Consider the following 13673-nt stretch of genomic DNA (forward strand, 5'->3'; position numbering starts at 1 on the left):
TGTTGGGAAATACAATTTATACCCTGATGCCCACAGACATATTTGAACTCACCAAGGCAGGGACAGAAATAAAGGCAGGGGGAACACAGTGGTCCCACCACAACCTGCCCAGAGACCTCCACGACCACCGCCTTCAGCTTAGACCGGGTGGCTCCAAGCCTCAAGTCCAGCCAGCACATGGACCCTCCCAGGTGGTGACACTGCCACCCAAGCAGGACTTGGGATGCAGAGACCGAACAGCCTAGATGTCTGGGAATGGCAGAAAAGATAAATTTAAAATTGCACGTTCCAGGTCATTTTTGTGAAAGCAGGGCAGCGCTCCAGAAACAGGTGGGCAGTTCTCACCACGAGTGAACCTCACATTCAAGGCTCCGGCCTCTGTGTGTGCTTAATTCGAGCCCCTGCCCCAGCAGCGAGGTCCTCTGGCCCCTGAGGGGCCGGCCAGGGGCACAGCCTCCATTCCGCCTGCAAACCGTGGGCAGAGCGGGTGGGTTGGCGGCAGGGTCCCCATGCCTCCCCTCCTCTGTAGGGGAACACCTGGACCTTGGATTTTGTCCGCCGTGAATGGCATCACAGAATGTGTGCGACTGGACTAATTCCTGTAAAGTGGCAATGTTGATGGCATTCACATCACATCCTCCTAAAGGTTTGGAGTCGTTCACCTGAATCCAACTGGAATAGACTCTCCCTGAGTCAAGAAGGTCCTTCTGTGACGATATTTCCGTTCTTTAATGTCATTCACAGCAACAATAATAGAAATAATAATGTCAGTTGAGCACTTACATATCAGGTGCCGTGCTGACCGTTTTACATTCATACTCTCACTTCATATTGATAACAGTCCAGTAAGGTAGCACTCCTATCATTACCATACCAATCAATTGGGAAACTGAGGCTCATGGTGTTATGTAATGTGCCCAGGGCCCCAGCAAGTAGTCAGGACTGAGCCCTGGCTTCTGACCCCAGAGCCCACCTCCCTTCTTTTTTTTTTAAATTGAAGTATAATTGACATATAACACTGTGTAAATTTGAGGTGTACAATGTGTTGGTATGATACATTTGTATGTTGCAATATGATTACTATAGTATCATTGGTTACCACCTCCATCTTGTCACATAATTATCATCTTCTTTTGTGTGTTGAGAACAGTCAGGATCTAGTCTCTTAGCAACTTTGATGTTTAAAAAAAAAAAAAAAAGCCCACACTCCTGCTTATCTTGGAGTATTGCCAGACTCTAAGTTGGAAGAACTCTTGTTTGAATGCATAATCAGAAGCGAGAGAAGCTGGGTGATCATTCGTTCATTCATCAAATAGTGTGAGAAGCTGGTTAGACACGTGTCAGTGAGAGGAAGGGCCACAGTGCTGTCATGAGCAGATCTAACACCCCGGGGCTTGGGGATAGGGAGTTCATTTCTCTCTCAGACGAGTTCTGAGGCAAGCAGGCCAGTGGGACCAGTTTAGCCCTGGGTCATTTTCCACCATCCCCTGCAGCAGTAGTACCCAAAGTGGCTGGTCTGAAACTACATAAGAAACTTGCACCAAACATGAATCAACACCATGCTTCCTTCATGGAGAAAGTCCTGTTTACAAAGAAAGCATTACCTGAACTAAACAATGCACCTGGCAATGCAGTTGCTCTGCATTCTGGCACTAGCTCCTTCTCTCCTCGTGGGTGTAGCAGTTACAAACTAGTCCAAGGAGCATACTTTGTGTGGACCCCACGGCACCCCTGTCCACCTGGGATTGCCACACCCTCTGCCCAAGCTCACAGGTCACTTCTGCTCCTGTATTCTGTGGGTGCAAACTTAGACAAATGTCACAACTCACTGCAAGGCTGTGAAAGATGACCCGTGTGCTGGATCAAAAGAGGTCACCTGGCCCAGTGGACCTGTGTCCAGGAGGAGAAAAGTCCTGAGGATCCCTGTGTCTCTTACCTGTTCCTTTCTGCATGTTGGCGTGTGGCTCCCCGCTGCAGATGGGTGTGGAGGACATTTCTGTTCTACTTTCCTTCTAGTCACCTAGGCAGATCACACTTCCTGCCACCTTGAAGTTAAGACCCTAAATCCAATGACTGGTGTCCTTGGAAGAAGAGGGAACTTTGGACGCAGCCGCACAGAGGAAGAGCCCACGTAAAGACAGAGGAGAGATTGGAGTGATGCAGCCGCAAGCCAAGGAACACCAAGGCCTGCCGGGAGCACCAGAGCCTGGAAGAGATTCCGCGCTGAGCCCCTAGAAGGAAGCAGACCCACCAACACCCTGATTTCAGACTCTGGCCTCTGGAACCTGAGAGAATAGATTCTTGTTGTTTAAGCGGCCTAGTCCGTGGTACTTTGTTACAGCAGCCCCAGTAGACTCGTACAATCCCTAAAGGAACTTGTGGTGGTTTTAAAACATGTCCAAAAATTCTAGACGTGACTTCCAACAAAAGATGGAACCCATTCCCCTCAGCTCAAACATGTGACTTGCATCTGAGGAGCAGGACATGGTAGAAGAGATGCCACGTGTCTTCTGAGGTCAGGTCATAATAGGTGTCCCTGAGGCCCCAGCCACCGTGCTCCGAGGAGGCCCACACCACAAGGGGAGGCCACACGTCCTGGCCAACAGCCCCAGCAGAAGTCCCAGCCGAAAGCCGGCGTCAGCCTCCAGATGTGGGAGTGGGGAATCGGAGATGACCAAGCCACAGTGACCGCCACCCGCTGAGGAGCCCTGAGAGGACGCACCCACTCGGCCAAGGAGCCCCAGACCACAGGGGTGGTGAGCAAAGCATTGTTGTTGCTCCATAGCACTTGGCTTGGGGATATTTGTTATATGGCAGTGAAGAACTGAAGCAAGGACCCACCATGGAGAAGAGAACAGGAAAGACCATAGAATTACGATCATAACAGGTGCGCGGGGGAAATTACAGGACATGCGGAAGAGCCCAGACTGGAGGGGAGAGGAGGCTGCCAGCCAACATCCAGTGTGCAGAAACACAATCCAAGGACAGACCTCAATTCTCAGAAACCCTACCACCTAAATCCAAGGGAAGGAAATGCTCTCCTAGTGGCCCCAGTAACATGGATGCCTCCTCTCTCACAAGGAGCCAGGAGTAAGAAAGAGCCTCCTGGGTGTCCCCACCTCCATCATGCCTAGGCCAGACTGGCCCAGGAGACAAGGCATGTCTGCCCCACAAAGCATGTATCAGGTGTGAGCTATGTGCTTCCAGGGCAGAATCAGGGCATCCACGCACAAAGCACAGCACAGTGTGCTGGGTGATTTGTAGCCAGACCGTCCTGGTGACCAACTCCTCCATGGGCAGAGTATCCTATGAAGGTCTGCAGCTGGCCTGGGGCCCAGGGACATTGAAGCATAGAGAGTAAAAGGCTGAGACACATACACTTATTTATTTGTCTCTGGAAATACTTTATGGCAGCTTACAAATAAACACACAGTTCTGTGCTGCAAGATGAAACATAACTACAGTGAGAAATCCGAGGCAAAGGAAAGCAGAGAAAGACTGGTAGGTGGCGGCAGGGGCAGCCCAGTGACAAAGGACAGAAACAGGCCCAGAGGAAGAGCCAGGTAGCATCTCCTGTATGCCTAAGTGCCAAACATGACATCGCACAGAAACACAGAGACAGAGAGACAGAGAGAGAAAGAACAACACAGACAGACTCTCCAAGAAAACCAGCCCTAAACCTCGACCAACCTCTTTCCCCAGGATCTCAGAAAACCATTCAAGGTTAAGTCCTACTGAACAGGGACTGTCCCCCTGAGACAGGCCAGCTTGAAAGATGGATTTGATTTATCTGGATTCCAGAGTGTTAGGGAGACTTTAGCAACATGTCTCAGCCTTGCTACACTCTTCTAAGTGAGATGAATTTCTCGTAACTTTTCCCAGAAAATGAGTCAACATGGAGTCCTGATTTTCAGGCAGTGTGTTATGGAATCCCAAATGCTTAAAGTAAATGTCACACAAAAAATAGTTTAATGGAGAAGCAAAATGACAGCCATACTTCTTACCACCCTGAGCTGGAGGTGTCCCTTAAAACAGTGGTCCCCAAACCTTTCTGGCACCAGGGACTGGTTTCGTGGAAGACAATTTTTCCACGGACTGGGGGGGAGGGGGATGGTTTCAGGATGATTCAAGTGCATTACATTTATTGTGCACTTTATTTCTATTATTATTACATTGTCATATATAATGAAATAATTATACAACTCACCATAATGCTGACAGGAAGCGGAGCTCAGGTGGTAATGCAAACAATGGGGAGTGACTGCAAACACAGATGAAGCTTGGCTCACTCACCCACCGCTCACATCCTGCTGTGCAGCTCGGTTCCGGTACCGGTCCGTGGCCAGGGGGTTGGGCTCCCCTGCCTAAAAACATCCTTCATTTCTCAAGTAACAATCACCAGGATTAATGTTAAATGGGTCCAGATCCATCTTATTCCAGATCAGATTCATGGCAGGTGTTCAGGAAACGACCATGATTTCAATTGTTATTGTAAAGAGCATTATTTAAAAATCAATGTACTCCATTTAAAAAGCATCTTCTGTCCACTCTCACCACTTTTCTTCAACATTGGAGGTTGTTCGATTTTCTGGGGCTGCTGTAACAAATTACTGCAAACTCAGTGCCTTAAAACCGCATATATATTTTTTTAATATTTATATATTTATTTATTATTTATTTATTTTGGCTGCGCCAGATCTTAGTTGAGGCATGCGGACTCTTAGTTGCGGGATGCATGAGGGATCTAGTTCCCTGAACAGGGATCGAACACGGGCACCCTGCATTAGGAGAGTGGAGTCTTACCCACATTTAGTTTTTAACTTTTTATTTTATATTGGAGTATAGTTGATTAACAATGTTGTGATAGTTTCAGGTGTACAGCAAAGTGATTCAGTTATACATACACATGTGTCTATTCTTTTTCAAATTCTTTTCCCATTTAGGTTGTTACATAATATTGAGCAGAGCTCCCTGTGCTATAGAGTAGGTCCTCCTTGTTGGTTATCCATTTTATTTTATTTTTTTTAATATTTATCTATCTACTTATTTGGCTGCGCCGAGTCTTAGTTGCGGCATGCAGGATCTTTAGTTGCGGCATGCAGGATCTTTTAGTTGCGGCATGCAGGATCTTTAGTTGTGGCACGTGGGATCTTTAGTTGTGTCATGTGGGATCTGTTCCCTGACCAGGGATCGAACCCAGGCCCCCTGCATTGGGAGTGCAGAGTCTTAACCACTGGACCACCAGGGAAGTCCCTGGTTATCCATTTTAAATATAGCCGTGTGTACATGTCAATCCCTTAAATATAGCAGTGTGTACATGTCAAACTCCCTAACTATCCCTTCCCCCGACCCTTCCCCCCACTGGTAACCATAAGTTCATTCTCTAAGTCTGTGAGTCTGTTTCTGTTTTGTAAATAAGTTTATTTTTATCATTTCTTTTTAGATCCCGCATATAAGCCATATCATACGATATTTCTCTTTCTCTGTCTGACTTACTTCACTCAGTAGGACAATCTCTAGGTCCATCTATGTTGCTGCAAATGGCATTATTTCATTCTTTTTATATTTATTATCTTACAGTTCTGTAGAGTAGAAGTCTGACACAGATCTCACTGGGCTGAAATCAAGGTGTGGACAGGGCTGGCTCCTTCTGGAGACTCTTGGGGAGAATCCATTCCCTTGCCTTTTCCAGCTTCTAGAAGCTGCCCACATTCCTCAGCTCACCGCCCCTTCCTCCATCTTCAAAGCCAGCAACTGTGGCCCAGTCCCTCTCACCCCATCACTCTGACCTCCTCCTTGCCAATTTCTTCCCTTATCAGGATGCTTGTGGTTACACTAGGTCGACCTGTATAATCCAGAATAATCTCTTAAAGTCACTGGTTAGCAACCTCAATTCCATCCACAAACTTAATTGCCCTCGGCCATGTCAGCTAACTCATTCACAGATTTAAGGATTAGAACATGGACATTCTAATGCCATGATTCTGCCTACCACAGAGGTCCTTGAGAGAAAAACAAATAAAAGGCATATAGATTGGAAAGGAAGAAATAAAACCAGCTTTATCCACAAAGACATGAGACTCTGTGTAGAGAAATCTAAGGAATCTACAAAAAAAGCTGCTAAAACTAACACGTGAGCATAATGAGGTTGTAGGATACAAGGTCAATATACAAAAATCCATTGTATTTATATATACTAGAAGTACAATGTATTGGAAATTTTTGTATGCTAGAAATACAATGAAAAATTAGAAAATTAAAAAATTTTAAATCCCATTTACAATGATATCAAAGAATATGAAATACTTATTTCATATAAGTGTTTATATAAATTTATATAAGTTTATTATTAAATTAGAAGATGCACAAACTGTAAAACAAACCTGAGAAAAATTAAAGAAAATTCAAATAAATGGAGAGATAAATCAGGCTCATGACTTGCTATTGTTATGCTGTCAAGTCTCCCCAAATTGATGGATAGATTTGGTGCAATCCCAAACAAAATCTCAGGAGTCTTTTTTGTAGAAATTGAGGAGCTAATTATAAAATGTATCTGAAAATGCGAAGGACCTAGAATGACCAACCCAATTTTGAAAAAGAAGAGCGGGTTTAGGACTCACACTCCTGATTTTAAGATGTACTATAAATGAACAATTACCCAGGCAGCATGGTAATAAGGTCTATGGGAAATAGACATATAGATCAATAGAAAAAAAATAGTTCAGAGATAGACCCACTCATACAAGGTCAATTAATTTTTGGCAAAGGTGCCAAGGCAATTCAATGGAAAAACTGTAATCTTTTCAACAAAAGGTGCTAAAACAATTGGCTATCCCCGTGCAAAAACAAAACAAAACGATTAAACTCAACCCCTACTTCACACCATATAGAAAGACTAATTTGAAATGACTCATAGATCTAAATGTAAAAGCGAAAACTATGAAACTTTTAGAAGAAAACAGAAGAAAATCTTGGTCTCCTGGGGTTAGGCAAAGATTTCTTAAACTGGACCCCTGAAGCATGAACCATATATTTTAAAACTAAGTAAAATAGACTTCAAAATTGAGAATGTTTGCTCTTCAAAAGATACCATTAAGCTAAATGAAAAGGCAAACCATAGACTATGAGAAAATATTTACAAAACATATAAAAGATTTCTAGGGACTTCCCTGGCGGTCCAGTGGCTGAGACTCCACGCTCCCAATGCAGGGGGCATGGGTTCAATCCCTGGTCAGGGAATTAGATCCCACATGCATGCCGCAACTAAGAAGTCCGCATGCTGCAACTAAGGAGCTGGCGAGCTGCAGTAAGACCTGGTGCAACCAAATAAAGATAAATATCTAAAAAAAAAAAAAAAGATTTATACCCAGAATATATGAAAAACTGTTACAATTCAATAATAAGGAGATAACCCACTTTTTTAAAAGGGCCAAAACAATTTGGACAGTTCACCAAAGAGTATCAGATGGCCAAGAAGCCCATGAAAAGATGCTCAACGACCTTAGACATTAGGGAAATGCGAAGTAAAACCACAATGAAATATAACTGCACAGCCACCAGAATTGTAAAGACTGATGATGCCAAGTGTTGGTGAAGATGTGGAGGGAGACACTGGAACTCTCCTGCACTGCTGGGGGGAATGTAAAATGGCACAGCCACTTTGGAAAAACCATTTGGAAGCAGCATCTTATCAGATTAAACATATATGAATTATCTGACTCAGGAATTCCTCTGCTATGTATTCATTAGAGAAAGGTGAAAGTATATGTCAACACAAAGACTTGTACCTGAAAGTTTATAGCAGTTTTATTCATAATATCCGAAAGCTAGAAACAACCCGAATGCTCATCAAATGGTGAATGGATAAATAAATTGTCATATATCCGTACAATGAAATGCTGTTCTCCAATAAAAAGGAACAAATTACAGAATCACTTGACAACATGGATGAACCCTAAAAGCACGATGCTACAGAAAAGAGGCCAGACACAACAGATCACACATTGCGTGCGTGAAACTACAGAAAAGGCAACCACTGACAAAAGCAGATCAGTGGTTTCCAGGGGCTGGTCAGGGAAGAGGGCTGTCTACAAAAACGTATGAGGGAACTTATCAGGGTAATGGAAATGTTCCATATAACAACTGTGGGGTGGTTACAAGACTCTATGTATTTGTTAGAACTCTGGATTGTGGACTGGATTGTAGACTAGATTGTGTGTAAATTATACCCCCCGTAAAACTGACCAAATAAAGGGGGGAAAAGGTTTAAAAAATATTCTTAATTTAGGGTCAGTCTGGAGAAAGTTGAAAGGACACTCATTTGAGGATCATATTAAATTGAAAGGTTTAGACTTTAACAACAAATCAGTAGTTTAATGTTAGGGCATCAGAAAAACTGGGGGCACAGCACCATCTACGGGTAGAATTGTGCATTTAAAATATAATCTGTTGAAAGATGTTAATGTTATACGTTGACTTGAAAAGGTCTAATTAAAAATGTTTCACTTAATGCCCAAAAGTAAATTTTATACCGTTTAACATCTACTAGTAGTAAAAAGTTGAGAAATCTAAAAATCTAATTTGGAGTGGCAACCGATATCATACTTCAAAGACATTCTCATTTTAGTTAGAAGCAAAACAAAATTGCCTGCCATCACTATTATTTAACATTTTTCTGGAAGTTTCAGCCGATGCAGAAGATTAAAAAAATAAATAAAACAGGAACAAGACATACAATTATTTAAAAGGAGAAAATAAAAGTATTACAATTAGAAGATAATGGAGTAATGTACTGAAAACTAAGAGAATCATCTTAAAATTCTTATAATGTATGAAGTGATGATATAAGAATAAAGAATAAAAAATTAATATCTTATCTTTTCTATAACACAACAATCACAGAATATAATTTATAATGGAGAAAGATTCCATTAATAGTAGCAGAAGTAACAGCAACAAAAATAGAGAAAATACCTATAGATAATCCTAAAAGAAGTGTATAGTACCTAAGGAAGAAAACTATCAACATTTACAGAATGGAGTACAAAAAATGTTTGTTATGGTGAGACATATATTATTTCTTGATGGAGAAACTTAGTAGAATATATATGTCCCTTCTCTTCAATTTATCTTATACGTTTTATAGAACTTCAGTCAAAATCATCACCATATTGTTTTTGGAACTTGTTCATATAGTTAAAGTTAATCCAAATACTACATATATACATATCTATAAACAACAGACCACAGTGTATTGCACGTTTTTTTTTCTTTGTATATTTGGCATGGTATGGAATGCAACTTTTTGCAACTTGATGTCCTGAGCACATAATTACCACTTTGAGATATATTCATGTCATTGTATGTGGTATTCTATCACAGGCACGTACCCCAGTTTATTCATGCTCCTGTGGGTGGACATTTACATTACCTACCCTTTTACGATTATAGATGGTGTGGCTCTTCTCCTGTCTACTGATGCGCATGTGCACACATCTGAGAGCAGACTTGCCAGGTCACAGGCACGTGCCCATTTAGCCTCAGGGAGATGAGGAACTGCTCTCCAAAGGGTTAGTGTCCTCCCACTCCCAGCCATAGAATTATCTCCTCTTTAAAGTCTAGATATGCTCTATGGACTGAATTGTGTCTCCCAAAATTCATATGTTTGAAGCCCAATGGGATGGTTTTGTATGGAGCCTTTGGGAGGTGATTAGGTTTAGGTGATGTAATGAGGATGGAGTCCCACGATAGGATTAGTGTCCTAATAAGAAGAAACACCAGACAGCTTGCTTCCTCTCTCTTTTCCATGTGAGGACACAGTGAGAAGGCAGCCATCTGCAGCCTGGGAGAGGGCTCTCACCAAGAACTGAATCTGCCAACACCTTGATCTCAGACTTCCAGCATCCAGGACTGTAAGACAGTTAGTTTCTGTTGTTTAAGCCACTCAGTATTTCTTTATGGCAGCCTGAGAAGATTAATACAATATATCTCAGCTATGTAACTATGCATTTTGTTGGTAATGACTAAAATATTACTGCTTTAATTAATAAATTTTCCCCAAAATTTTTTCTTATTTCAGTCAGATACATTGTTTGCAAAATGTTGATTCCATAAATTTTAGATGGCAATGACATGCCCATATCAATATTATTATTTTTTAAATTCCATTAACTATATCATGTCTGAAAATGTTCAATTATTTTTAACTATGCAGTCAAAAATATTGCAGATTTTTAGGACAGGAATAAAGACGCAGACGTAGAGAATGAACTTGAGGACACGAGGAGGGGGAACGGTAAGCTGGGACGAAGTGAGAGAGTGGCATGGACATATATACACTACCAAATGTAAAATAGATAGCTAGTGGGAAGCAGCTGTATAGCACAAGGAGATCAGCTTGATGCTTTTCGACCACCTAGAGGGGTGGGATAGGGAGGGTGGGAGGGAGACGCAAGAGGGAGGAGATATGGGGATATATGTATATGTATAGCTGATTCACTTTGTTATAAAGCAGAAACTAACACACCATTGTAAAGCAATTATATGCCACTAAAGATGTTAAAAGAAATATTGCAGATTTTTTATAGTATTTACTAAATATTTTTCATTTGCATTATCAATATCCTTCCATAATTTTTGTCCCCGAGTATATGTCAAATGTTTTATTGTATGTAACCAATTCATAATGTGCCTTTATGTTTTTGCATTGATGACCACAAATTTTCTTTCTTTGAACCATGAACTTACCAGTACATTACTGCCAATTCTGATAAAAATGTGTTTGATAATTTCAACTTTTAATGACTTTCAAGCAACAGTTGCACCCAACATTTATGACATTAAAAGCAAAAATAAGCCACTCATTTTTTTTTAAATTAGCAAGCATTTCATGCCACAAAAAGATATTGTCTGTTTCACTGTAAGGCATTGCAGGCTATTAAATTTTTTGTACCAATTACAAATTTATTCCAAAACCCTTCACCAGAAATATGAATCTCTTCTCAATGCATCCAGAAACATCAAGTACTCCACCAGCTGCATTTTTTTTTCTTGGAAGGAGTCCTTCTAGGACCTTTCTCCTGCTGCCGCTCCCTCAGGGTGCCCACTCTGCAGCCTTGGTCCACAGGACCCTCAGGGCACCTCAGGTAACAGGTCATTGTGAACATTCCTATACCTCTCTCTTACTTCCTGGACCTCCTGTTTTTCTCTTTCTTGACTTGTTCCTTCATTTTGCTGGAGCATATTCTCTAGTAGCTTCCTGAGAAAGGGTATCTGCAGAGCAAGTTCCTCAAGAACTCGCAGGACTGTAATGTCATTTTTCCGTCCTCCTCCTGACTGCTTGCCCTTCTGGGTCTAGGGTCTCTGTTGGACACCTTTTCCCTGAAATCTCTGCAAGGCACTCCTTCACTGCCTGTGAGCCCCTGCCATATTGTTGGGTTTGGGTCCCATTCCTCCCCCTCACTGTAAGGTATTAGGATTGTTCTTGATCTCAGCGTTTGCGTTTTGACATTCCAAGTTTTGTGCTTTGAGGAGGGTCTTTTTTCTTCCATTTTGCAGGGCACTCAGTGGGTCCTTTCAAACTGGAAACCCAAGTCCTTCTGTTCTAGGAATTTTAAGTGATTTCTTTGATAAATTCCTCTCTTTTCTCTCACCTCCACTAGTGGGTTTCCTTTGTTCAGATGTCAGATCTCCTGGAGTACTCTTCTAATAGTCTTCATTTTTCTCTCCCATCTTCTTCCTAATTTTCTTTTCAAGTCTATTTTCTTGGAGATATCCCCTAGCCTCCTTCCATCACCTCCACTAAAACTCTTCATTTCTACATTCATATTTTTTTAGTTTCCAAGACCTGTTTTTATGCTATGAACATTCCTTTTTGGTTTTTACCTGCTTTGATTTCTTAGGAGCAATATCTTCCTTTATTTCTTTAAGAATACAAATCATAGTTCTCAGGAAATTTTATCTTTATTTTTACATTGTTTGTCTTTTCTCCCAATTGTTCCAGCCCCCACCAACAGCCCCCTGTGCTCTTTCTATTTACTTTGGTTTCTGTTTCTTTTGTTGGAAGCTTTCTGTCTTCAAATGTCTGATTCATGGCCCTCTGACCTTAGAACAAGGCACAAAAACACTCACTGCAAAGTCAGGAGTAGGGGCAGGGACACTTACTCAACTGGTAGGCTATTTGTGACTTTCAGTCACCTGGGCTATTTCATCATCTTTTTTCTTGGGCTGCTGGATTTTTCTGGAGAAGGTCATGGGGTCTCCTGCCTGGAGGGTATATCTCTGGCTGCCAATGTTCTTGTACTCTTGTGGAGAAAGGGGGCAGGTGAGATGACATTTCAGTATCAACCCCCCTCAGCGATGCCTGCGTCTGAGTCCAGCCTCCCTCACCTGGTCCTCTGCAGGGAGCAAACTTTCAGACATTTCCAGAGCCAGGGAGGACGATCAACGAGCAGCAGGGCAGGAGGGCAGGACTAGAGGATTTAAATGGCTCCCCATACAAACTTTCTAACAACCCTGCTTCCCACTGCACCCACTTCCCCACATCAGCGGCGTCTGATGCCTCTGATTCCTAGTCCTTTCTGCATTCCAGTGTATGAATTAGACCCACTTCTCAGCTGGCTCCACATTGCTGAGCAAGAATTCAGCTTTCTCTGCACTTCAGTTACCCCCTTGTCCATCTTATCACCAGCATCCAAGATGCAGTAACTGCCATTTGCCTGCTTGTCTCTGTATCCCTCAGGGTTATGCCTTCTGTCTAACCCTTTACAGTCTTTTTTTTGGTCACGCCGTGCAGCTGTGGGATCCTAGTTCCCTGACCAGGGATAGAACCCATGCCCTCAGCAGTGAAAGCACAGAGTCCTAACCACTGGACTCCCAGGGAATTCCCCTTTACAGTCTTTCTTAATTCTGGGGAGAAAACAGAGGTAAAAGTAAGTCCATCATCTTGTTTTCATACTTTGGATAACTTGCAATACCTTGTCATGAAATAGTTTGTTTTTCCTGAAATGAAAAGATACAGCTTGCTAATTTCAAGCAAAACAAGTGGCTTACTTTTGTTGTTGTGATACAGTTGTTGGATGCAATGTGACTCAAAAGTTATATGGTTAAAGGTGGAAAGTATTAAACATTTATTTTATCAGAATGGGCAGTGAGAAATTTCCCGGCTCAGAGAGACAATTTGTAACCATCAATGAGAAAACCTGTAATAACATTATGAATAAGTTACATATAATAAAGCATTTGGGGAAAAGCTAATCAAATAATATTCATAAATCATATTAACCTTTAACAACCACCATCACAATTTAAAAGTTTTGCTGTGTAGTTAAAAAAAATTTGACATTTTTAGACACAATACATTTAATAAGACAAAAGATCCTATTGATATGGGCATATCACTGCAATATAAATTTATGGAATCAATTTGTTGCAAAATATATATCTGACTGAAAAGAGAAAATAATTTGGGGGAAAATATATAAATCAAAACTGTAAAATTTCAATTATAACCAATAAAACATTAACCTTTTGGCAAAAAAATATGTCATTTTAATAATTTACTTAAAATATAAAATCTAAGATTTTCATGGTAAATTAATGGTTTTGTGACACTGTAAGGTATCTGAAACAATATAACAAACTTTATTGTCAGTGCTCATAAAATATGGTCTCAG

General features: G+C 41.5%; 1 non-coding gene across 1 annotated transcript; it reads right to left on the reverse strand.

Moving 5' to 3' along the window:
* Positions 1-5175: 5175 nt before the first annotated feature.
* TRNAG-CCC (transfer RNA glycine (anticodon CCC)) lies at positions 5176-5248 on the reverse strand. The gene has a single exon. It is a non-coding gene; the product is annotated as a tRNA-Gly (tRNA).
* Between the last annotated feature and the right edge of the window lie 8425 nt (positions 5249-13673).

This window comes from Eschrichtius robustus, chromosome 10 (genome assembly GCF_028021215.1).
Source record: "Eschrichtius robustus isolate mEscRob2 chromosome 10, mEscRob2.pri, whole genome shotgun sequence".
Lineage (NCBI taxonomy): Eukaryota > Metazoa > Chordata > Mammalia > Artiodactyla > Eschrichtiidae > Eschrichtius > Eschrichtius robustus.